Source organism: Macrotis lagotis, chromosome 6 (genome assembly GCF_037893015.1).
Source record: "Macrotis lagotis isolate mMagLag1 chromosome 6, bilby.v1.9.chrom.fasta, whole genome shotgun sequence".
In the NCBI taxonomy this organism is placed as follows: domain Eukaryota; kingdom Metazoa; phylum Chordata; class Mammalia; order Peramelemorphia; family Peramelidae; genus Macrotis; species Macrotis lagotis.
The window spans coordinates 147,872,814-147,899,884 of NC_133663.1; positions in this window are offsets into that span (position 1 = coordinate 147,872,814).

Below are 27,071 nucleotides of genomic sequence, written 5' to 3' on the forward strand. Positions count from 1 at the left end.
TACAGAGAACTGAGTCATATTTTTAAAACAAAAGGCCATTTCCCCAATTGACACATGGTCAAAGGATATGCAAAGGCAATTTACAGATGAGGAGATCAAAGCAATCCAGAGCCATATGAAAGAATGCTCTAAATAATTAATTATTAGAAAAATGCAAATTAAAGCTTCTCTGAGGTACCACCTCACAACTCTCAGATTGGCCAATATGACCAGAAAGGATAATGATCGTTGTTGGAAGGTTTGTGGGAAATCTGGGACACTATTACACTGTTGGTGGAGCTGTGAACTCATACAATACTTCTGGAGAGCTATTTGGAACTACACCCAAATGGCAACAAAAATGTGCATACCCTTTGACCCAGCAATACCACTACTGGGTCTAAATCCTGAAGACATGATGAAAAAGGGTAAAAACATTACTTGTACAAAAAATATTTATAACAACCCTGTGTGGTGGCAAAGACTTGGAAATCAAATAAATGTCATTCAATTGGGGAATGGCTTAGCAAACTTTGCTATATGTATATCATGGAACACTATTGTTCTATTAAAAACCAGGAGGGATGGAATTTCAGGGAAGCCTGGAGGTATTTGCATGAACTGATGCTGAGTGAGATGAGCAGAACCCAAAAAGCACTGTATACCCTAACAGCAACATGGGAGTGATGATCAAACTTGAAATGATTGCTTATTCCATCATTGCAACAATCAGGAACAATTTTGGGCTGTCTGTAAAGGAGAGTGACATCTGTATCCAGATAAGGAGCTGTGGAATTTGAACAAAGTTCAAGGACTATTCCCTTTAATTTTGAAAAAGATAGATATCTTATTGTCTGATCTGATTACCTCTTAGACTTCTTGTCTCTTCTTTAAGGATATGATTTTTTTCTCATCATAGCCAATTTGGATCAAGGTACAACATGGATATAAAGTAAAGACTGACTGATTGCTTTCTGTGGGGGGGAGTAAGATTGGGGGGAATATTGTAAAACTCAATTAATATATTTAATAAAAATACATTAAAATAATTCTTTCAAAACTACACTTGGTCAAATGGAAAAATTCCTTCAAAAATAGAATTAAACAATTGAAAAATGAGTTTCAAAATGTGAAGGAAGAAAACTGTTCACAAAAAAGTATTGGATCTGTGCAAACTAATGACTTCATGAGGCAACAATATTCTGTTTAACACAACCAAAAGGTCAGAGAAATAGAAGAAAATGTGAAATACGACACCAGCAAAACCATCGACCACAGGAATAGATCAAGTATGGACATCTTGATAATTATAGTTCTTCCTGAAAACATTGAAGAGAAAAAAATCTGATCTTATTATTATAGTATTTAGTGATAGAAAACTGCCCCGATATCATGGAACCAGAGGGCAAAATAATTATTGTAAGAATACATTGAGCCCCTCCATTAAGAGATCCTAAAATGAAAACACCAAAGAATGCTGTGTCCAAATGCCAGAACTATCAGATAAAAGAGAAATTTCTGCAAGTAGCCATAAATAAATAATTTAAATATCAAGGAGCCACAGTAAGGATTGCAAAGGACCTGGCTGCCTCAACATAAATGGATCAAAGGGTCTGGAATTAGCTATTCCAAAGAACAAGGGAGCTTGTAATGCAGCCAATAATCCACTATCCAGCAAAGCTGAGCCTTCTCTTCCAGGGGAACAGATGGACACTTAGTGAAGTGGGAGACTTCCAACATTTCCTGATCTAAAGACCAGAGGTAAATAGAAAATTTGGTCATCAAACAGGACATTCAAGAGACACATGAAAAGGTAATACAAAGGGGGTAAAGAAAAAAAAATCTATCCAATAAGATGAAACTCAGTATATCTCTACCTGGGAGAAAGACTAATGACTTTGAGAATTGTAACTCTATTAGAGAGAATATACTTAGCCAGAATTATATTGGACAATCTGGACTTTTCTGTGACTCAGGTAGAATGATTTAAAAGGAATACTTCCTTAAAAAGTGGAACTGTAAGGAGATGGGAGGATTGAGGAAACTAAAAGGAGTAAATATAATTTACAGAAGTACAAAAGAACTATTGCAATAGAGGGGAAGAAAGTAGGAGGTGAGAACCACCTGAATCTTCCTCTCATCAGACTTAGCTTAAAGTTAACTCACACACACACACACACACTCTCAGTTAAGTTAAGACACTTATATTTCCTTTCAATTATTTCAAGGAGAAAAGGATAGGAGGGCAGAGAGGGAGAGAAAAAGGGGAACTAATAGAAGGAAGGGAAGAAGGGGAAAAGGGAAAGGGGTAAGAAAGGGGAGGCAGTTTTATATGAAAGGGCAAACTCACTGAAGGTGGTGGTACTCAGAAACAAAATACTGGAGAATATGAAAGTGAAAAGGGGGAAAATAAAAACAGTGGGAAGATAGAATGGAAGGCAATAAAGAGTTAATAATTATAACTTTGAATGTGAATGAAATGAGCTCTCCCTTAAAAATATACGTGAATAGCAGAGTAGATTAAAAACCAGAATACCACAAAATTTTGCTTCTCATTTGACGTAGAGAGATACATATAGAGTAAATATAACAGGGTGGAGTAAAATATATTTTAATTCAGCTGAAGTGAAAAAAAGCAGGTGTATCAATCTTTCTCAGATAAAGCAAGTGCAAAAACAGATAGTGTTAAAAGAGATTAAGAAGGAAACCATATGCTCCTAAAAGGTACCATAGACAATAAAGTGATTTCAATACTGAAAATATATATGCACCCAATGGGATAACATACATATTCTTAGAGGAGAATTTGAACGAGCTACAGGAAAACAGAGACACCAAAACTCTCCTAGTGGGAGATCTCAACCTCCCACTCTCAAATTTAGATAAATTGAATAATAAAATAAACATGAAGGAAGTTAAGGAGGTAAATAGATTGTTAGAAAACCTAATTATGTGGTGGTTAGGTGGCTCAGTGGATAGAGCACTGGTCCTGGAATCAGGAATACCTAAGTTCAAATCTGGCCTCAAACACTTAATAATTACCTAGCTATGTGGCCTTCGGCAAGCCACTTAACACCATTGCCTTGCAAAAACTAAACAAAAAAAAAAAAAAAAAAAACAAACCAAAAAGAAAAAAAAAACTAGATATGATAGACTTACGGTGGAAATTGAATGGGGAAAGAAAGGGATATACTTTTTTTTTGCTGCAGTACATGGCACTTATATAAAAATTGACTGTGTACTAGGGCATAAAAAATAATGATCAATTGCAGAAAGGCAGGAATAGTGAATACATCTTTCTCAGACCATAATGTAATAAAAGCCATGTGCAATATTGGGGCAGGGAGATATAGATCCAAAACTATTTGGAAACTAAATAACCTCATTTTAAAGAATGAGTGGATCAAGCCAAAATTATTTAAAAAAACTCATTATTTCATCCTAGATAAGGACAACAGTGAAATACCATACCAAAGCCTATGGGATACACTCAAGGAGGCTGTTAGCAGATATATTATATCTTTAAATGCTTACATGAATAAATTAGAGAAAGAGGAAATCATTTGCAAATAAAAATATTAGAGAAAGAACAAATCAAAAATCCCCAAATAATACCAAATTAGAAATTCTAAAAATTAAAGGAGAAAGTAAGAAAACTGTTGAGCTAATAAACAAAACCAAGAGTTGGCTTTATGAAGAAACCAATAAAATTGATAAACCTCTGGTCAATTTGATTAAAAAAAGAAAGAAGCAAACCAAATTGATAGTATCATAAATGAAGGTGAACTCACAACCAATGAGGAAGAAATTAAAATAATAATTCGGTATTTTGCCCAACCTTATGCCAACAAATTTAACAATCTAAATGAAATGTACAAATATTTACAAAAATATAAATTGCCCAGGTTAAATTAAGAGAAAATTAAATACATAAACAATCCTATTACAGAAAAAGAAATTCAACAAACCATTTTTGAACTCCCTAAGAAAAAATCTCCAGGGTCAGTTGGATTCACAAGTGAATTCTATTGAACATTTAAGGAACAATTGGTTCCAATTATATGCAAACTCTTTGAAAAAAATAGATGAAGACTATGACACCAATATGGTGCTGATACCCAAACCAGGAAGAGTTAAAACAGAGGAAGAAAATTATAGGTCTATATTCCTGAAGAATACAGATGCAAAAATCTTAAATAAAATCTTAGCAAAGGGATTACAAATTATAACTAGAATATAACACTATGACCAAGTAGTATTTATCCCAGGAATGTAGGACTGGTTCAATACTAAGAAAACTGTTATTATAATTAATTATATAAATGACAAATCTATCAGAAAACACAAGATTATATCAATATATGCTGAAATAGCTTTTTGACAAAATAAAGCACCCATTCCTACTAAAAACACTAGTATAGGAATAAATGGACTGTTCCTCAGAATAATATGCAGTGTCTATCTGAAACCATCAACAAACATTATATGCAATGTGGAGAGGCTAGAGGCATTCCCAATAAGATCAGGGTGAAACAAAGATGCTTATTATGAACAGTACTATTCAATATTGTATTGGAAATGGTAGCTTTTGCAATAAGAGATGAAAAATTAATTGAAGGCATTAGAATTGGAAAGGAAAAGACAAAACTATCACTCTTTGGAGATGACATGATGGTATACCTGGAGAATTCCAAAAAATCATTTAAAAACTACTAGAAATAATTAGCCACTTTAGTAAAGTCTCAGGATACAAAATAAATTCATAAATATTCACCATTTCTATATATGACTAGCAAGATAAAGCAGGATGAACTAGAAAGAGAAACCCCATTCAAAATAACCTCATGCAATATAAAATACCTGGGATTCTATCTGCCAAGGCAGATTCTAAAGCTTTTTGAAAACAATTACAAAACACTTCTAACACAAATAAAATCAGATTTAAATAACTGGGTAACCATCAATTGCTCATGGATAGGTCAAGTTAATATAATAAAAAGGACAAATCTACCAAAACCAAACTTCTTGTTTAGTGCCATACAAATAAAAATTGCAAAAATTTACTTTAATGAATTAGAAACTATTTTAAGTATATGGAGAAATAAAAAGTCAAGAATTTCCAGGGATTCAATGAAAGAAGTGCAAAAAAAGGTGGCTTAGCCTTACCAAATCTAAAATTAAATGATAAATTTGAAATTTGTATTGAAGAAACTTAGATTAGATCAATGCCTCACACCCTATAACAAGATAAGATCAAAAGAGATACAGACTCTAGACATAAAAAAACAATATTATAAGCAAAATAGAAGATCAAGGAATAGTTTTCCTGTCAGATCTGTGGAAAGGGAAGCAGTTTATAACCAAGAAAGAGATGGAGAACATCATTAAAAACAAACTAGATAATTTTGATTACATTAAATTAAAAAGCTTTTGCAAAGACAAAATCACTGTAACCAAGATCAAAAGAAATGTAGTAAATTGGGAAACAATTTTTACAACTAGTACTTCTGACAAAGGACTCATTTCTGTCAAGAGGCTTTTATCATATTAGTTCTGAGGGAAAGCCAGGAGTCTTTTGGACTGTGCCTGGTTTCTTTCTACCATCTTGGCCAGAAGTCCCTCTCCTTTTTTTCCCTTTTTTTGGTTATTCTTTTTTAATATGATGAATATGGATATTTATTTAAGCTATATATATATATATAGCTTAAATAAATATCCATATATATGCAAATATATATATATATATATATATATATATATGTGTGTGTGTGTGTGTGTGTAAATACAATCAATATTAGATTGCTTCTTGTCAATGGATGGAAGAGGCAAAGGAGGAAAGGAGGGAGAAAATCATGAAACCCAAAACCTTACAAAAATGATTGTTGTACACTACATTTATATGTAATTGATGAGAGAAAGAAAGAAGGAAAGAAAGAAAGAAAGAAAGAAAGAAAGAAAGAAAGAAAGAAAGAAAGAAAGAAAGAAAGAAAGAAAGAAGAAAGAAAGAAAGAAAGAAAGAAAGAAAGAAAGAAAGAAAGAAAGAAAGAAAGAAAAGAAAGAAAGAAAGAAAGAAAGAAAGAAAGAAGAAAGGAAGGAAGGAAGGAAGGAAGGAAGGAAGGAAGGAAGGAAGGAAGGAAGGAAGGAAGAAAGAAAGAAAGAAAGAAAGAAAGAAAGAAAGATGAAAGAGAAAAGAAGGAAGGAAGGAAGGAAGGAAGGAAGGAAGGAAGGAAAAGAAAAGAAATAAGTGGAGGAGTGGAGAGTGACTTGACATTGTCATATTGATTGAATAAACCTGTTAACGTGAGTAAAGACATTGCAAAGACTAGATGATTCGATAATTGTTGATCTTTTGAAAATAGTTTTACTATAATAATAACGGTGAATGCAAATTGATTTGATAGATTTGGTGAAGCAATTTTTCATAGAAATTATGAGGCACAAATTTAGAGTGGACCCAATTGGAAGAATTGCATGATTTTTCCACTAATATTTAGAAACATCTCAGTAAAAGGAAAGGATACACATACACACACACACACACACACACACACAAACACATACACAGGCTTAGATATGTTGCAAGAATCTTCCTCTGCTTGTATGTGGGGGAGAAGTTGAAGAATGGTGCCTTAATGATGACCTACAAGATTTCTTAGCTATTAGGAGGTAAAGTATATGGACAACTATGAAAATATTCATCAATATAGGGTATGTGCCAAGCCACTTCCTAGGCTATAAGTGAGGCAGAAGAAATAGCTACGTAGAAAAGAAATATAATCAGTTGTGACTATTATAAAGATACTCAGAAAATTTTTCCTGACTTGATTTGACTTGCAACTTGCTGATTTTCAATGACTATACTGACAGACTTTATATATCACTTGTACAGGTAAAGACTGAAGATATCTATATCCTGATTTCCTCTATTTTTAAAGAAACATAAAAGTTATAAATCTTAAATTTTGAATTGAGATAAATAAATATTTATGCAAAAGACTGAAAATAATAGGATTTTACCTGAAGATAGAGAGAAGTGGAAGTTCTCTTAAGAAGAAATATTATTGATTATGAAGTAAACAAGCATAACTTTGATTGAAAATGTAACTAAATGGGTAACATAAAGCCCCAGTCATTTGAAAAAGAAAAAAAAAATCTTTTAGGAAAAATGAAAACAAGCCTTGCATATGGAGATGAGTACATAACATCTTATGGAAATTCTATGAATGATATTTATGTCTATTTGCATGACTATATTTCCAATAAGCATAGCTATCCTTCATTCTGATTCTGCTCCATATGCTGTTTCCCTTCTTGAGAAAGTTACTTATTTAATGTGGGAATAAATTTTTCACATATTAATCGGAGAAGTTTGGATTTATATAATCTCTAAGGGCATTTCAAATTCTGTGCCTTATCATCTCTATGATTTTAGCTTTGACAGAGAAATATTATATGAACTTTCTTTTTTTAAAGTTTTATTAAATTTTATTTAGTCTTTCTAATTACATTCAAAGGTAGTTTCAACATTCATCCATTTCCAAGTTTATGAGAGTCCTATTGTTTCACCACTTTCCTTTCATTTTCCCTTCCCCATGGTAGTGAACAATCTTGTAAGAATTGTACATGTCCCCTTGTGTTTAACATATTTCCATATTTGTTATGTTGTGAAAGAAGAATTAGAACAAAGGGGAAAAACTATGAGTAAAAAAGATAAACATAAATGAAGTTTTAAAAAGGGAACATAGTATGCTTTACTCTGCATTCAGACTCCATAGACTTTTTAATTGAGATGTAGATAGAATTTTCGATAGCTGGTCTCTCAGGATTGTCCTTGATCACCGAACAGCTGGGACAAATTTCATCCTTCTCAGTTGATCATCTCAAAATATTGTTAATATATACAATGTTCTCTTGGTTCTGCACATTTCATTCAGTATCAGTTCATGATACTTCTCTAAAGTCCAGTCATTCATGGTTTCTTACAGGAGAATAATACTTCATAATATTCATATACCATAATTTACTCAACAATTCTATAATGAAAGAGCATTCCCTCAATTTCCATTTCTTTGCCACTACAAAAAGGACTGCTATAAATATTTTTGAGCATGTGGAACTATTCCTAATTTTTTTTTTTGTGATCTCTTTGGAATATAGACCTTGAAATGCTGTTTATTGCTGAATCAAAGGGTATGCTTAGTGTTCTATACTGGTCTCCAGAATGGTCTGACCAGTTACAATGCCACTAACAGTACATTAGTATCCCAATTTCCCCACAATTTTACTAAAATTGATTATTTCCTTTTATGCCATCATAGACAATCTGAGAGATATGAGATGGTACATCATAATGGTTTTTATTTGCATTTCTCTAATCAACAAATAGTTTGGAGCATTTTTTCATATGACTGAATAATTTTAGTTTCTTCTTCTGAAATTTGCTTGTTCATAACTTCTGACCATTATCAGTTGGAGATTATTTATAATCTTATAAATTTAATATAAATTCAGTTCTCCATAAATCTAAGAAATGAGTCTTTTATCAGAGATACTGAGAAAATTGTTTTCCCAGCTTCCTCTATAATACTCTTTATTACATTTTTTCTTATAAGATGTGCCTTTATGTCACTATAGCTTAGTACACCTTATTCAAGAGTACATAACTTATTATTCAGTGGAATTCAATAATATTTCCTCACTTTATTTATTGTGTTTAGAATCCTGTTAACCAACTTTTTTTCCTCCTGTACAAAAGAAATAAAGGAAGAAATAGTAGTTTAATTGTTCTTTCTTCTCTTTTTCATCTAGTTTCATATCATCTATATTCAGCAGTAATTCTGTTCATTATTTAATCCTACTTCTGGCCCAAATTTAGTAAAGAAAATGCCTTTTGATTGTACTCTTTATTCACCATAACCTAATTTATTTCTGAGCTGTAAAGTTATTGACATTAAAGTTATAGCACTTGAATATATTTTTCATTACCTTGCATTGCTGCCAGCAAGTTTACATGCCATTTTTGAAAATATCTACATGAGTGTTTTTTTTTTTGGTTTGCTATAACATTCTTCTCTTACTTTTCCATCATAATCATTTGCTATCCTTAAATTTTCTGTTTTTAAAGTTTTGAAACCCACATGGGTTGACTTCCTCAACATAATTATATGTAATTGGGTCTTTCTCAGTCTTTCTCTTCATTCATGGAAAACTTTTAACCTCAGAACTATGGAATATGCAAGACTTTTCTCAGATTTCTTTCTTTAAAAGAGTTCATCTTTATTATGAAGATTTAATGTAATGTTTAAATAGATAAAAAGATGAAATATTCTTGACATAAAAGTTAAAAAGAAAATAGAAGAAATTTCCATTAATTTTAGGAAATTATCTTTCCAAAAAAATGTCATAATATTTTAATCTAAGAAGGGCTGATATTTGACCCTTGATGTGAGCTTTCAAAGATGCAATCTAAAGTTGTTGATATCAATCATGTTTCACCAGAGTGAAATCACACAGCTCCTATTAAAACTGTTAAGTTCACATTAGAAGTCAACAATAGGAGGAGACTAGGTGGCACAGTGGATAGAGCAGCAGCCCTGGAGTCAGTAGAACCTGAGTTTTAATCTGACCTCAGACACTTAATATTACCTAACTTAACTCTATGGGACTTTGGGCAAGTTACTTAATCCCAATTGCCAGTAAAAACAAAAACAAAAACAAAAACAAAAAAAAAAGAATTCAAAAGTAGTTGAGCTCTTCTCATTGAGACATAAATTATGTCTATTAACATTATGACTAATGGTATCTATCACTTTTCTAACTTTACTTATATATTTGAACAACTAAACACATGTGCACAAAGTATATTTGCTTACTGATAGAGCAATCACTTTCCTTTTGTAAACTAAGATCATCTAATTTGAAATTTTAGCAAAAAGTAGTAAAAATCTAGTCAATAAGTTAAAAATAGTTTGCCATAATTTTAATTCCCTCTAGAATTATGTATTCAAATTGTACTATAGATTGTTTAGTAGATTCCCTTTAAAGAAATTCATATTTTAAAAGTAAATAATATGGATTTTTATTTGACTACAAACTCATTGTGGTCTTTGCATTTGCATGGGTTTGTCTTTTAAAAAGATATACAAGAGGTAGCTAGACATACTGGAGGTAAAAGTTTGGAAAATTACATCAATTGGTTCAAATTCTGCTGGTATCTGTTAGCAGTTGTCACCCTTTGTAAGATACTTAAATTCAAAGAGCCTATAAAATTAATAGGCAGATAATTATTTGCATAAAACTACTATCTCCACTATAAAGTGATACCCTATGTAATATTTTATTGTTTAGGGACTTCTTATAAATTAAGAAATCTTTTTTATAGAATACATAAATACAAATCATCTTATGAGATATAAATTACAATATAGAAACAATTATTCTATCTGCTTTTTGATAGCATTTTATGCAAATTGATTGAGACTGTTTATGACTACCTCTGAATCAATCCTTTTTTTCCTAATGCTTCCTCTCCATATTCTTAATCACATGAATTCTCTGAAACCTATTTCATACTTTACCTCAACTAGGAAATATCCCATGATCTATTATTATTTGTCTTTTCAATCTAGTCAATGAGTTAAAAACATTTTTCACAACTTTTAATTACCTCTAGAATTATATATTCAATTTGTACTATAGATAGTTTAATAGATTCTCTTTAAAGAAATTCATATTTTAAGTCTGATAAATATGTAAATACAGTGTTACATATTTGATGTCTTAGGCTGAGCATGAGTATAACCATTGTCTTCATTGCTCAATAAAAGTGGAGACTGACTTCTGAAAGAACAGTAATAACTTTATCAAGAATTCATGATGCCTAAATTTTCAAAATAAAGCACTTAAAACATATTTCTAAGAAAAGTTACATAAAATAGCTAAACTATTGGTAGATAATGAGTATAGCTTTTTAAATTCTCAAAATCTCTGTGAACTATGTAAATAAAAGTTTATTTTGTGATGTCTTTCATGAAGGTGTGAAATGTTCATTTAAAAGAATGTGTAAAGTCACATGCTTTGATAGTCTTCCTATGAAAATTCTAGAATTTATTAAAGAAAATTAGACACATTAATATTGCAAAGACATTAAGCATCGATAATGATTTCAGCTATGATTTTTATTTGTTGCCCTTTGTACTTTTTTATGAATTTCACTTATTTTCACCTGGAACAGTATTACTATTCTAAGATTTATGTGCTTTGTTATTTTTGTTCATCCTCCATTATTTGTCTTTGATTTCATATTCGATATCTTTTTAAAAAATTAATGTAACAGTGCCAAATATGTATACTAATTGAAATGGGAAAGGGCTAATTCTTAAAAATCAGCTATAAATCACCTTGTTCTAGACTGTTTCTTTTCCCAAATAATCTCTAGTTTGCTCTAGTTTTAGTTGTCAATCATTTATTCCATCACTACTGTACCTCTAATTCCCCCTTCTAGATCTAAATACTATTTAAGCAGCATAAACCTTTTTGAGTTATGAAAAATAGTTTAATTAGGTTAATGAAAATGCATAGTAATATTTCTTTAAAAGTAATATATTTTCATATTAACTACAATCTTTAGTTGTCTAGGAGTCCTGAATGAACAACCCATAATTTCTGAGAGACAAAGCTAAAGACTTGATATAACTACTTGTCACATATGCTTTTCTAAACTGATTTCTTGACATTAAATCACCTTGTGGATGGATAAAAGAGACAGCAGGATCCTTCAATGTTGCTGAGGACTTCAAAAAATTAGAAGATCAAAAATCAGCTTTCGTGGATGTTAATGAGTTTTACTCTCCAGAGAGCAGTCTGCATCTAGAGAATCTCTGTTACAAATCACTGCTTAGAAATGAGCCCCAAATCAAGGACAAGGATTTTTATTTTTCCCTTTAAATTTATAGGTCAGGAGGAAGAGAAAATAATTACTTGTTAAATGTAAAACAAAATAAAAAAATTCTTGAGGATTTCTAATTATCCTGAACTCCTTCCCCCACATTTTAGTTCATTGTCTTGGCTTTACCTTTTTCAAGACCCTTAAAATCTCTTCTCCACAAAAAAGCAAGGGTTCATAATAAATTACATATTTATGCCCTCTCATCACATATTTTCAAATGATGTAATGATTTAAAATGTATTTTCTCATTTTTTCTTCAACAGTAAGTTGCTCCAGAATATAATTTCCCATGTTATTTCATCCTTTGAAATTATCATGAAGGCAAAATGAGAAAAGAACAGTTTAATTATTTTATGAAGATAAGAACATTAATATTCTCAAATACCTAAAATCTACCTTTGCTATTTTATTGTGGCTATGTGCCAAATTTATGGTATTTAACTTTCCATATGCTTTCTCCATCAGTTTATTAATCAGGTCACCTGAGTGACAATATTCTTTTTTTATTTCTCTCTCTCTTGAATTTTTCTAAATATCCTTTGCCATGTGTCTACCTCATTTTCCCTGATATGGGTTTTTAATATTAATATATTAATTTATGTATATAATTTACAATGCTAACTTGATTCAAACTATTTCTAAATATTCTGTTGTTATTTGATTATTCTAATTCATTTTCATGCCTGAGTCCTGTCACATCAAATTTCAGTTATACTTATGGGATAAAAAGTAATTTCCTTTCAATGGAGGTAATTTCATGTAATCTATTGAATTCTCTTATATTTATCCAATGTCTTTTTTTAGGTGTTTTTTTTTTTGCAAGGCAAATGGGGTTAAGTAGCTTGCCCAAGGCCACACAGCTAGATAATTATTAAGTGTCTGAGACCGGATTTGAATCCAGGTACTCCTGACTCCAAGGCCAGTGCTTTATCCACTATACCACCTAGCTGCTCCCATCCAATGTCTTTTTAAGATTTATTTTTATCTCAGTCAGTAATGTTTTAAATACTTAATAAATACTGTATGAAGTACTTTTGATGTAAAAAGGTTAAAATTATTTCTATACGCTAAAGGACTCAAAAGGGAGAATGCAAAGAAAACTATATGCAAACAAAATATATACAGGGAAAATTAGATATTATAGATGGAAGGAAGATACCAGTTATAGAGAATACATCTTTTATGATATGGAATTTTAACTGGGACTTAAAAATTGTGCTTTTCAGGAGGTGAGGATGGGGGGAAAAGAGAATTTCAGAATCAGGAAGCAAGATGGAGTACCTTATATCAAAATAAACCAAGCCAAGATTCTTTAACTTAAAACTTTCATTTAAATATCATTATTAAAATACACAAACTATGCTTAAAAAGTAGATATTTAGAAACTATTCTAAGAAATTACACTACGCATTTTGAAATTATTTCCTCATTTGATCATTGCTCATTCTTAGAGTCTGTAGGTATAAGGCATGAGTAGCCTACAGGGATCAGAAAGGGCTGCAAATATTTTACAATGTCAAATAGATGGCAGGATTTTTGATCCTGCTGATGATAAGGAATTACTGGAGTATCTTGAATTATAATAGCAAGGGTAGCATGTTTCAACCTGTACGTTAAGAAGAAAAATTTAACAGCTTAATGAAGGATGGCATTTAATGAGAAATTTGAAGCAAAAAAAAAAAATCCAGAACAAGTTATAGAAGTGTTCTAGATGTAAGGTGTTAAGAATCAAGATCTTAAATATGTCAAAGTACAGAAGGGGGTATATTTGAAATATGATATGAAGGCAAAATGGTAGGACTTAACTCTAGATTAGGTATGCAGAGTGAAAGAGATTGAGGAATTAAGGATTGTAGGCTTGATGACTGGGAGATAATAGGACCCAAGAGAATGATAGAGAAGTTTGGAAAAGGAAAGAATTTAAGGGTAAAGGATAATGAATTTACTTCTAGTCCTTCTGAGTTTGTATGTGGGACACAGGCTGACATACCAAATAGGCGATTTTGGATTTGGGTAGAGGAGAGAGACTAGGGATGGACAAATACATTTGAGATTTCCTTAGCAAAGAGAACAAGTCTTTTTCCTACCCTGTAATTATTGTTTATCTTTCATGATAAATAAAGCATAATAGCATGATAGATAGCATATATGATATATAAAGGTTACTTAGTGTTTTCTATGTCCCCAGATCCCTTTATTTTATTTTTTCTAGATTTTGACCCCTAGACACTATCGTTTAATTAGGTATTTACTTCTCAATTTTTCTTCTTTAATATCATACAGTAATAGCAACAAAAACACATGCTTGAGTTCTTCAATACTGTCCCAGCATTTCATAATATTACAAAAAATTCCTAGTTCCCTCTTGAAAGTTTCATTTATACCCATGTGAATTAGCGGAAATTATCCATAGTATTCAAGTTTGACAATGCTTGGGAGGTTTTTTTGTTGCATCATTGATGTGTGTTCAGTTGTGTGTCAAGTTGATATGCTAAAGTTCATTGTTTTCTTCCTACAATCAATCCCCCATTTATCTGTAAAGTTATCTTACCCAAAGTGCTACATTCATCATGTAACTCTAATAATATAGTTCCTATCTTGGTACATTTTTCTAGTTTAGAGGAGAAATTACATAAAAAGGCATAATTAAAATTAAATTCTTCGCTCCTTTGTACAATTAAATAATTGTGAGACACTATGGGCAACATTAATTAACAAATCAAGAAAGCACTCCATCTCTCCAGGTCTTCTTCATAATCTCTATAAAGAAAGATTTATGCAACTTGATTTCTAAAGTTTCATCCTTTTCTGAAAACCAGGTAACATCTATAACTGGAATTCTAGAGTATAAGCTTAGTTAACTTACTTATCCTTTTGTCTCTCTGCTTTAAAATATAACCATTATAGTCAGGCTAGGTTTTTTACTATGTCCTTCATAGCTTTATACCAATCCCAACTCCAAAGGCATTGGGCATACCACTACCCATATCTAAAGTAAACTCAACTTTATCTTTGTCTATCCATATCTTGCAAATTTTTGAATCTTTCTTAAATCAAGTATTATGTGATTTCTAATTTCTTATTACATAGCCAAACTTTTAACCCCTTCTTTGAAAAATAAACATATCACTTCCCTCAGACTACTGGCATGTTTCTTAATCACTTTCAAATAGTTGAGTTCTCACCTAAATTTCAAATTTCTTTAGCTTTTTTTTCTTTTATATCCCTCATGGGATTGACCATAATTGCGGAGAGCAAAAGGTGAGGTGGACTAATCACTGTTTCTCTAGTCTTGACTTTAATGAACAACATGTCATACAATATAACAACTATTGCTAATATTCATGGCATTATTATAAATATATGTATGTATGGAAAGGTATGTATATATTTAGATATACATATATGTATACACACATATGTGTGTATATATATACACATGTGTATTTATGTATGTATGTGTATATACATATGGAAACAAACAAAAAATCCTTATTGTTATCATTTTTCTCACATCAGTGTAATAAATCTTTGTGGATATGGTAATAAAATCTTGTTAAAACTGTAATAAAAATTTACATGGCAACACAATAATATAAACTGAATATTTACCTTTCTTTTATTAAATAGTGAAAAGCTAATACTTTCTCTAACCATAGCTGTACTTCCTCATTCCTCATGAAAGCAATATGGAAGTATCTTAATTTAAAAAAAGACAATGATACAAAGTAATGACTTTCACTTTGGAATATGAGAAGTTGGATGCAAACGTCAGTTCTGTTATTTATTGGTGGTGTGACTTTGTCCAAAACAAAACGCCAACAATGCACCTCATCTTTTCATGGTGAAATTTGATCATCTGAGAAATAATAAAAATTTATTAAATGAGATAATTTAAGCTTTCTTTCTGATAGAAATATTATGAATTTAAGTGTAATCAGAGTCAAGACCAAGAGGATACGATGTGGCACAATGGATACAGACTGAAGCCCAGAGTAAAGAGTACTTTGAGTTCAAATCTCAACCTCAGACATTGAAATAGTTTGATGACTCTAAAAAAGTAAAATTCTCTCTTATCTATTTATTTATTTATAAAATTGAGATAATAATAAAATCTATTTTAGAAGGTTGCTAAGGACGAGTAAATGTGATAGCATTTTTTAAAACTTTCCTGGCATATAATAGAAGCTTAATGTATTGTTTAAGTCCTTCTTTCCTTATTCTAAAATTTAAAATGTAGGATTCCTTTCTCTATAATACAGAATTTTCATTTTATTTTTGAATAAAATTCCAGAGACATGAATGCAATATATATTTAATCCACGTTTGTTTAGTCCTCTAATTCATGAATGAGATGAAAAAGAAGTTTGTGTAATGCAGAAAATCAGTCAAATTTTTATTAAATGCATCAAAATGTATATTATAATAACACTGTTTCCTAAGAATTTGCATATAAAATGGAATGATTAAGCAGGGTAGCAATTCTAGCGGGACATGTTTTCTGTTTAGTCCATGAGCTCTTCACTTGACTCTGATCTTAGATCAATTTATGATTTTCTGAAGTTTCCAACAGGCTCTCTAGGAGAGTAATTGATAAGAAATATCAGCATTTTAACCTCCTCTAAGAAAATGAATACAATTAACTTATTATTGAACAAATTATTCACCAACCAAAATAGAATTGACTCAAAATGATAAATTCATTAGTGTCTTATTGCAATGTTCCAGTTTTTTATGTATTGTAATTCCTATGACAATAATCATTCTTCTGAGGTCTCATTATTACACTCTTCAATTATGCCAAGAAATCCCCATTAAAGTCTAAGTTAGCTATATGGTTATTATACAAGTAAATTAAGCAATTATATAGCCATATGCAAATTTTATTGATAATTTCATATGACTATAGCATGTACTTAATATTAGTCCAAATTACATTTTCTATGCTCTTAACCCTCCTGGAATCTTCTCTTTAACTTTCTTATAAATATAAAGCATCTTATTTTTACACTTCTTACCTCATGGATGGAACCAAGTCCTCATTCACTCATTTAATCATTGATTTATTTTTACAAATTCCTCAATGTCTAGTATAATGTTTAATATATATACTAGACATACAGGTTTGAATAAATGAATAAATTTTATATAGAGCATAATTTAGAAGCAAGTATATTCTCATGTTTGGGTAGTCCTTAGCAGTGATTTCCATATTTATATAGAACATAATTATGGGGAGGAGAGGAAATGGAACATTCTGCCTAAGAGCAATAGGAGACACATAAATAGATTATGGAAATAAATGAATTAAAATTCAAAACATTGAACTGGATATTAAAATTAATTTGCTTTAATCTGATTTATCAATAGTCTTCTAACTTAGAAAATGTAGATACATTTTAAAGAAGAAATAAACTCTAAAAATAATAAAATTTATGATTTATATTAATTCTTTCATTAAAAGTTTCTTTTTATGAGAAAGATGATTGAATAAGGCAATTGTCTTGAATAGTAAAAGATGCTTTCAACTATGTAAATGATTTCATTTACCTTCCTTTCTAGATTAAAAACTCATTAAAATATTCATATTAGGGTGACGAATTCAATTATACATCATGGCAGTATATTGTTAATTTCATCATAAGAGCATTAAGTTTATAAAGCAATTGTATATATATATAACTATAATTTCAAACACATTATAGAACATGGAGACATAATTTTTCAAATTAAACCTAAAAACATAACAAATATAGAAGATAACTTAATATGTTGAAAGTATAAGTAGTAAGGCTTTTTCCAATTATTATCTTATAGACTCAGAAGCAGATTGTTATTCATTTTGATTTTCCTAGCTTACATATTTTGATATCTGTGAAAAATTTGACCAACTCTTGCTCCCAGATAGTCTATCCTTTGGAATTTCAGTTTGGTTCCCCTTCTTTTTCTTCTTCTCTTACGTAAATGATGTTTCCTTAGTTTCATTTGTTAGCATACATTATAAAATTTTGTTTTTATTCATATCACTGTCAATGATGACAGCATAAGCCTTGAAATTTCTCAAAATTATCTCTATGCAGTAACTCCAACTGTACATATCTAGCCCTACCCTTTCCTCTGGTCTTATGTCTTCTAATATTTTGTAAACATTACCATCTTATATCCCTTAGATATTTTGAATTTGACAATTCTAAAACAAAACTACCGATCTTCAGTCATAATTTCCCCAAAATCACTCCTCTTGAAACTTCTGTCTTTCTTTACATGGTATCACCATTTTTAAAGACCTGCAAGCTTCAGGTTATAGTCAACTCCTTTTTCTCCATTACCTTATGCCTCCAATCAATAGAAAAACCTTTTTCTTTTCTAATTATAAAACATCTCATAGCTTTTTAAATTTTTTTTCTTTTTTTTCTTTTAAAGATTTTATTTAGACTTCCAGCCAAGATGGAGGGGAGCAAACAGGCACGGTTCTAAAGTCTCCTGATCTCTTCCCCATCTACCACATGAAACAAACCTCTTAAAAGAAATCTGAACCAAAAAACCCAGAAAGAAGAGCCAGGAGAAAGAACACTTACCTCAGGATTTGTCTCAAGCAGGAGCTGTGGCTGAATTCGGGCAGGTGAGTCTGGGCCCATAGGGGAGATCAGCCCCGATCAACCAGACTACCAGCTGAATTGGAACTGGGAGTCTGAGGGCCAAAGAGCTGGACCTGCTGGATCAGAGGTGGGGCTGGACCACGGGGGCGTGAGTCTTCGGGGGAGCAGAGGTGCTGGTTTTGGAGCTGCCCCCTGGAGATCCCAGACAGGGCTGGGGGGAGAATTCTGGAGCAGGGGAGCTGTGGACACCATCTCTAGGCTCTTCTTGTCTGAGTCCCATTACAACTCAGACTTCTCCCCTAACAAACAAATGCAAAGTACTTCTTCCACAGGCCCAGCAGTGTGAGCAGAAGAACCAGTCCAGCTGAGGAAGGCCAGGGTAAAGCCCACCATTGATTGAAAGCAAAAGAATTCAATACCTCCAACTCCTCCCTTCAAGGAAAGGGAGAGGGCTTCAACCAAGGTCACAGGCACTCCAGAGAAAGCAACCAGCACCTCCTACTGGCCATCCAGAGAAACCACACTCAGTGAGTAAAGCATTTAGCAATCCCAAGGCCCTGTGAACCAGCCCCTCCAAAACTCAGGTCTCAGCAAAATGAAGAAGGGTCAGAGGAAAGGTGGATCCATAGAAAAATTCTTGGAAGGGAAAGACACTAACTCAGGGAAAATCTGAGGAGAATACAATCTGGTCTTCAGCACAGAAAGACTTCCTTGAAGAAATAAGGAAGGAGCTTAAAAATCGTCAAGAAAATCACCTCTCAGATCTTCAAATGGGCAAATGCAAAAAGAAATTAATTCTCTCAAAATCTCAATTGGTCAAATGGAAAGCTCTTTCAAAAGTAGAATTGACCAATTAGAAAAGGAGTTGCAAAAGATTAACGAAGAAAACTCCTCCCCCCCAAAAAAAAGAATGGAGTCTACAGAAACTAATGACTCCATGAGACAGCAAGAGTCAGTTAAACAAAATCAAAAAATAGAAAAAATAGAAGCAAATGTAAAATACCTCATCAACAAAACCACTGACCTCGAGAATACATTGAGGAGGGGCCACCTGAAAATTATAGGACTTCCTGAAAACATTGAAGAGAAAAAAACCCTGGACTTAATATTACAAGATCTAGTGATAGAAAACTGCCCTGATATCATAGAATCAGAGGACAAAGGAGGTATTGAAAGAGTACATCGATCCCCACCAGAAAAAGATCCTAAAATGAAAACACCAAGGAATGTTGTGGCCAAACTGCAAAACTATCAGATAAAAGAAAAAATCCTGCAAGCAGACAGAAAGAAACAATTTAAATATCAAGGAGCCACAGTAAGGATCACGCAGGACCTGGCTGCATCAACTTTAAGGGATCGAAGGGCCTGGAATAAGATATTTTGAAGAGCACAGGAGCTTGAAATGCAGCCAAGAATCTACTTTCCTGCAAAGCTGAGCCTTCTCTTCCAGGGAAAAAGATGGACATTTAACGAAATGAAAGAATTCCAAAATGTTCTGATGAAAAGACCAGAGCTAAACAGAAATTTTGGGCATCAAACAGGAGGTTCAAGAGACACATGAAAAGGTAAAAACAAAGGTGGTGGTGGTAAAAGAAAAATAAATTGCAATCAAGTAATTTGAAACTGGCTATATCCCAGCATGGGGGTAAAAAAAAAAAAAAGATTATCATAAACCTTGAGAAATGTAACTCTAACAGAGAGAATATACCTAGCCAGAAATGATGGACATTCATGATCTATCCATGAGATTACTATCTAATGGGAGGTAACTGGCTTTAAACCCACTTGGGAGAAAGACTCTAATAACTCTCAGGAATTTTTACTCTATTCTAAAGGGACAGACACTTAGAATTTTCTATGATTTAGATAGAATGACCTAAAAATACACTACTGCCCTAATAAGGGGGACAGGAAAGAGATGGGAGGGAGGGGATTGAATGGGGTAAATCTCATTACACTGAGAGGTACAAAAAAACCTATGGTAATAGTGGGGAAGAAGGGAGCAGAGGAGAAACACCTGAATCTTCTTCTCATCAGACTTGGCTTAAAGTCAACCTACACATACTCAGTTAACTTGCAAAACATCTAACCTTTCAAGTATCAAAAGGGGAAAAGGGGAGGGGGGACAGAGAAAGGGAAGGGGAGTGGGGGAAATAAGGGGAAATAAAAGGAAGGGAAGGGAAAAGGGAAAAAGGGAAAGGGTAAAGAAAGGGGAAGGTGTGATATAGGAGGGCAAACACACTGAAGGAGGTGGTTTTCAGAAACAAAAGACTGGGGAATATGGACAAAAGGGGGGGGAAGGGGGAAAATGACAAACAGAGGGAAGATAGCATGGAGGGCAATAAAGAATTAGTAATCATAACGTTGAATGTGAACTCTCCCTTAAAATGTAAGCAAATAGCAGAGTTGATTAAAAACCAGAATCCTACAATATACTTCTTACAAGAAACTCATTGGAAGCAGAGAGATACACATAGAGTAAAGGTAAAAGGCTGGATCAAAATATATGTTCCTTCAGCTGAAGTAAAAAAAAGCAGGGGTAGCAATCCTTATCTCAGACAAAGCAGCAGCAAAAACAGATAGCATTAAAAGAGATAAGAAAGGAAACTTTATCCTCCTAAAAGGTACCATAGACAATAAAGTTATTTCAGTACTGAATATACATGCACCCAGTGGGACAGCACCCAAATTCTTAGAGGAGAAGCTGAAAGAATTACAGGAAGCCATAGACAGCAAAACTCTACTAGTGGGAGACCTCAACCTCCTGCTATCAGATCTAGATAAATCAAATCATAAAACAAACAAGAAAGAAATTACTGAGGTAAATAGATTGTTAGAAAAATTAGATATGGTAGACTTATGGAGGAAAATGAATGGGGATAGAAAGGAATATACCTTTTTCCTCTGCAGTACTTGGAACATATACAAAAATTGACCATGTACTAGGACATAAATACCTAATGATCAATTGCAGAAAGGCAGAAATAGTGAATACATCTTTCTCAGATCACAATGCAATAAAGTAATATATGATACTGGGCCAAGTAGATATAGACCCAGAAAAAATTGGAAACTGAATAACCTCATTTTAAAAAAAATGAGTGGACCAAAAAACAAATTATAGAAAGAATTCACCATTTTCTGCTAGATAATGATAATAACGAAACAACATACCAAAACCTATGGGATTCATTTAAAGCAACTCTCAGGGGATATATTATAGCTCTAAATGCTTATATGAATAAATTGGAAAAAGAGGAAATCAATGAACTAAACATGCAACTAAAAAAATTAGAGAAAGAACAAATCAAAAATCCCCAATTAAGTGCCAAATTAGAAATTCTAAAAATTAAAGGAGGAATTAATAAAATTGTAAGCAAAAAACTATTGAATTAATAAGTAAAATGAAAATTTAGTATTATGAAAAAACAATAAAATTGATAAATCTCTGGTCAAATTGATTTAAAAAAAGAAAGAAGAAAACCAAATTGCTAGTATCATAAAGGAAAAAGGTAAACTCACCACCAATGAGGAGGAAATTAACATAATAATTCGAAATTATTTTGCCCAACTCTATGCCAATAAATTTGATAATCTAAGTGAAATGTATGAATATTTATGGAAATATAAGTTGCCCAGGTTAAATGAAGAAGGGATTAAATACCTAAACAACCCTATCTCAGAAAGAGAAATTCAACAAGCCATTGTTGAACGACCTAAAAATATTCTCCAGGGACTGATGGATTCACAAGTGAATTCTACGAAACATTTAAGGAACAATTGGTTCCAATCCTATATAAACTCTTTATAAAAATAGGGAAAGATGGAACACTGCCTAACTCTTTCTATGAAACAAATATGGTACTGTTACCTAAACCAGAAAGAGTTAAAACAGAGAAAGAAAATTATAGACCTATCTCCCTGATGAATATCAATGCAAAAATCCTAAATAAAATCTTATCAAAACGATTGCAACAAGTCATCAATAAGATAATACATTATGATCAAGTAGGATTTATTCCAGGAATGCAGGGTTGGTTTAATATTAGAAAAACTGTTAGTATACTCAATTATATCAACAACAAACCTATCAGAAATCATATGATCATATCAATAGATGCTGAAAAAGCTTTTGACAAAATACAGCATTCATTCCTATTAAAAACACGAGAGACTGTAGGAATAAATGGACTGTTCCATAAAATAATTAGTAGTATCTATCTGAAACCATCAACAAGCATTATATTCAATGGGGAGGGGCTAGAGGCATTCCCAATAAGATCAGGGCTGAAAAAAGAGTGCCCATTATCACCACTATTATTCAATATTGTATTAGAAATGTTAACATCAGCAATTAGAGAAGAAAAAGCAGTGAAAGGAATTAGAATTGGGAAGGAAGAGACAAAACTCTAACTCTTTGTAGATGACATGATGGTCTACCTAGAGAATCCCAAGAAATCATCTAAAAAACTACTGGAAACAATTAGCAATTTTAGCAATGTTGCAGGTTATAAAATAAACCCTTATAAATGCTCAAATTTTCTATATATGTCTAGCAAGAAACAGCAGGAAGAGCTAGAAAGAGAAATCCCATTCAAAGTAACCTCAGACAATATAAAATATTTGTGAGTCTATTTGCCAAGACAGACTGACAATCTTTTTGAAAACAATTATAAAACACTTCTCACACAAATTAAATCAGATTTAAATAACTGGGCAAATATCAACTGCTAATGGATAGGTAGAGCTAATATAATAAAAATGAAAATTCTACCAAAATTAAACTATCTGTTTAGTGACCTACCCATCAAAATTCCCAAGAATTACTTTAATGAGTTAGAAAAAAATTATAAGTAAATTCATATGGAGAAATAAAAAGTCAAGAATTTCCAGGAGCTTAATGAAAAAAGGTGCAAAAGAACATGGCTTAGCCCTACCAGATCTAAAATTATATTATAAAGCATCAGTCATCAAAACTGTTTGGTATTGGCTAAGAAATAGAGTGGTGGAGCAGTGGAATAGACTAGGTTTAAAAGCAGGAGATGATTATAGTAATCTGCTGTTTGATATACCCAAAGAGTCTGGACATTGGGATAAAAACTCCCTCTTTCATAAAAATTGCTGGGAAAATTGGAAGTTAGTATGGAAGAAACTTAGATTAGACCAACACCTCACACCCTTTACCAAGACAAGATCCAAATGGTTACAGGACATAGACTTAAAAAAACAATACTATAAGTAAATTAGAAGATCAAGGACTAGTCTACCTGTCAGATCTATGGAAAGGGGAACAGTTTATGACTAAGGAAGAGTTGGAGAACATCACCAGAAACCAATTAGATGATTTTGATTACATTAAACTAAAAAACTTTTGCACAGATAAAACCAATGTAACCTAGATCAAAAGAAATGTTGTAAATTGGGAAAAGATCTTTACAACTAATGACTCTGACAAAGGACTCATTTCTAAAATATACAGAGAACTGAGTCATATTTATAAAATAAAAAGCCATTCCCCAATTGACAAATGGTTACAGGATATGCAAAGGCAGTTACAGATGAGGAGATCAAAGTAATCCATAGCCATATGAAAAAATGCTCTAAATCATTAATTATTAGAGAAATGCAAATTAAAACTTCCCTGAGGTACCACCTCAAACCTCTGAGATTGGCCACTATGACCAGGAAGGATAATGATCATTGTTGGAAGGGATGTGGGAAATCTGGGGCACTATTACACTGTTGGAGCTGTGAACTCATCCAAGCCTTCTGGAGAGCTATTTGGAACTATGCCCAAAGGGCAACAAAAATGTACATACCCTTTGACCCAGCAATACCACTACTGGGTCTATACCCTGAAGCGATGAGGAAAAAGGGTAAAAACATTACTTGTACAAAAATATTTACAGCAGCCCTGTTTGTGGTGGCAAAGAATTGGAAATCCAGTAAATGTCCTTCAATTGGGGAATGGCTTAGTAAACTGTGGTATATGTATGTCATGGAACGCTATTGTTCTATTAGAAAGCAGGAGGGACAGGATTTCAGGGAAACCTGGAGGGATTTGCATGAACTGATGCTGAGTGAGATGAGCAGAACCAGAAAAACACTGTACACCCTAACAGCAACATGGGAATGATGTTCTAGCTTGAAGGACTTGCTCATTCCATCAGTGCAACAATTGGGAACAATTTTGGCCTGTCTGCAAAGGAGAGTACCATCTGTATCCAGATAAGTAGCTGTGGAGTTTGAACAAAGTACAAGGACTATTCCCTTTAATTTAGAAAAAGCAGATAGCTTATTGTCTGATCTTGTTACCTCCTTGACTCTTTAAGGATATGATTTCTCTTTCATCACACACAATTTGGATCATGGTACAACATGGAAACAAACTAAAGACTGACAGAGTGCATTCTGTGGGGGGGAAGCAGGATTGGGGGAAAAATGTAAAACTCAAATAATATCTTTAATAAAAAATAAATTTAAATAAAAAATATTTTATTTATTTTGAGTTTTATAATTTTTCCCTTAATCATACTTCCCTTCCCCACCCCCCACAGAAGGTAATTTGCCAGTCTTTATATTGTTTGCATGATACACATTGCTTCAAATTGAATGTGGTGAGAAAGTAATCATATCCTTAAGAAAGAAACATAAAGTATAAGAGATAGCAAGATCAGACAATAAGATATCAGGGTGTTTTTCCCCAAAATTAAAGGTAATAGTCCTTGGTCTTTGTTCAAACTCCAAAGTTCTTTCTCTGGATACAGATGGTATTCTCCATTGCAGATAGGCCCAAATTGTCCCTGATTGTTGCACTGATGGAATGAGGGAGTCCATTACGGTTGATCATCGCCCCCCTGTGGCTGTTAGGGTGTACAGAGTTTTTCTGGTTCTGCTCATCTCACTCAGCATCAGTTCATGCAAATCCCTCCAGGCTTCCCTGAATTCCAATCCCTCCTTGTTTCTAATAGGACAATAGCATTCCATGATATACATATACCACAGTTTGCTGAGCCATTCACCAAATGAAGGACATTTACTTGATTTCCAATTCTTTGCCACCACAAATAAGGCTGCTATGAATATTTTTGTACAAATGAACATCTCTTATATCTTAACTATTCTCTTCATATATGTGATTAAGGACTTACTTATGGATTATTTCACTTCTTCCTTTGAATATTGTAATTGCCCTTCCCACCAACACCTCTCGATTTTAGCCTCTCTCACCCCCAATACATTTTCCTTAGTGTTGCCAAAGTAGTATTTTTAAAGCAAAAGTCTAATTATATCTCTTTATTACTTAATTTAATAGCTTATTTAATACTTAAACTCTGTTTGATCCCTACTAAATCTAGAGCCAAATAATACTTAAATTACCTTCTACTTTATCTCTTTCTGTCTCACTCTTTCCATCTTTAACCCTTTGCTTCTCTCTCTCTCTCTCTCTCTCTCTCTCTCTCTCATTATTAAAACCACTGAAGATTGAACTTTCAAATTCTACATACTTACAAAGAGATCTCTTCTATATATTGTAGGATACTATCAAATTGTGGTTCTTCATGTTCATCACTCAAAATACTCCATCCCTCACCTCTCTAAAATTTTAATATCTTGGAATGGATCTTCTTCTGTTTTGGCCTCAAAAAATCTCTAGGTTTCTTCAAAATACAGTTTAAACACCACTCTCCAAATGAGACCTTTCCTTAATATTTAGCAACAATTACATCTTCCTTCATTATCTTTTATTTAATCTTTATTTAGTGTATACCCAACTATCAATACCTTCACTTCCCTGAGAGAATGTAAACTCCTAAAGGTTATTGTGTGTATGTGCTTCTGTGTATCTGTGGATGGGTGTGTGTTGTGTGTGTGTCTCTGTGTTTGTGTGTGTGTGTGTGTGCGTGTGTGCTCAATGTTGAGGACTCCAAAAGCATTTAAAATAATCTATGCATTGGCTTTAGTTTCTGTCAAATAATGCACATTATTTGAGAAAATATTTTAACAATTAGTATACATTATAAAATGTATTTTTTGTGTAACTATAAACATCATCTCACTTTTTTAAAAGAAATATACAGTAAAACTTTGTGCACATTATCATCTGATAACTTTATCTGTTTTCAGTGGCAAACCATGGTAAATATAGAAAGGTTCATCACTAATATGCTTGCTACTTTCTAATTTATATTGGACATTGAAATCCATAGGTGTTTTATTATTGGGCTAACTGTTTTCTATGTGATCAATAAAAATGGAAACAATTTTCTACAATTTTACCTTTCTACATAATATTTTCAACTCATAAAAAGCTATCTTAGCTTGGCAATGATAGCATATATGTAGAGCAAAGCTGTCACATCCTCCCTATCAGAAGTTATTTATTGCTTCACTTCTGCTCCTCAAGATACAGTCTAAGAAAATGTCATAGGTAGGCAAAGGGCCCAAAATGAAGTGTTAGCCAGTGCAAAGTAGGGTCCATTGAATGTTACCTTGCAGATAAAGATACTAGCTCAGAAAAGGAGCAGAGAAGGTTGTAGTTTCAG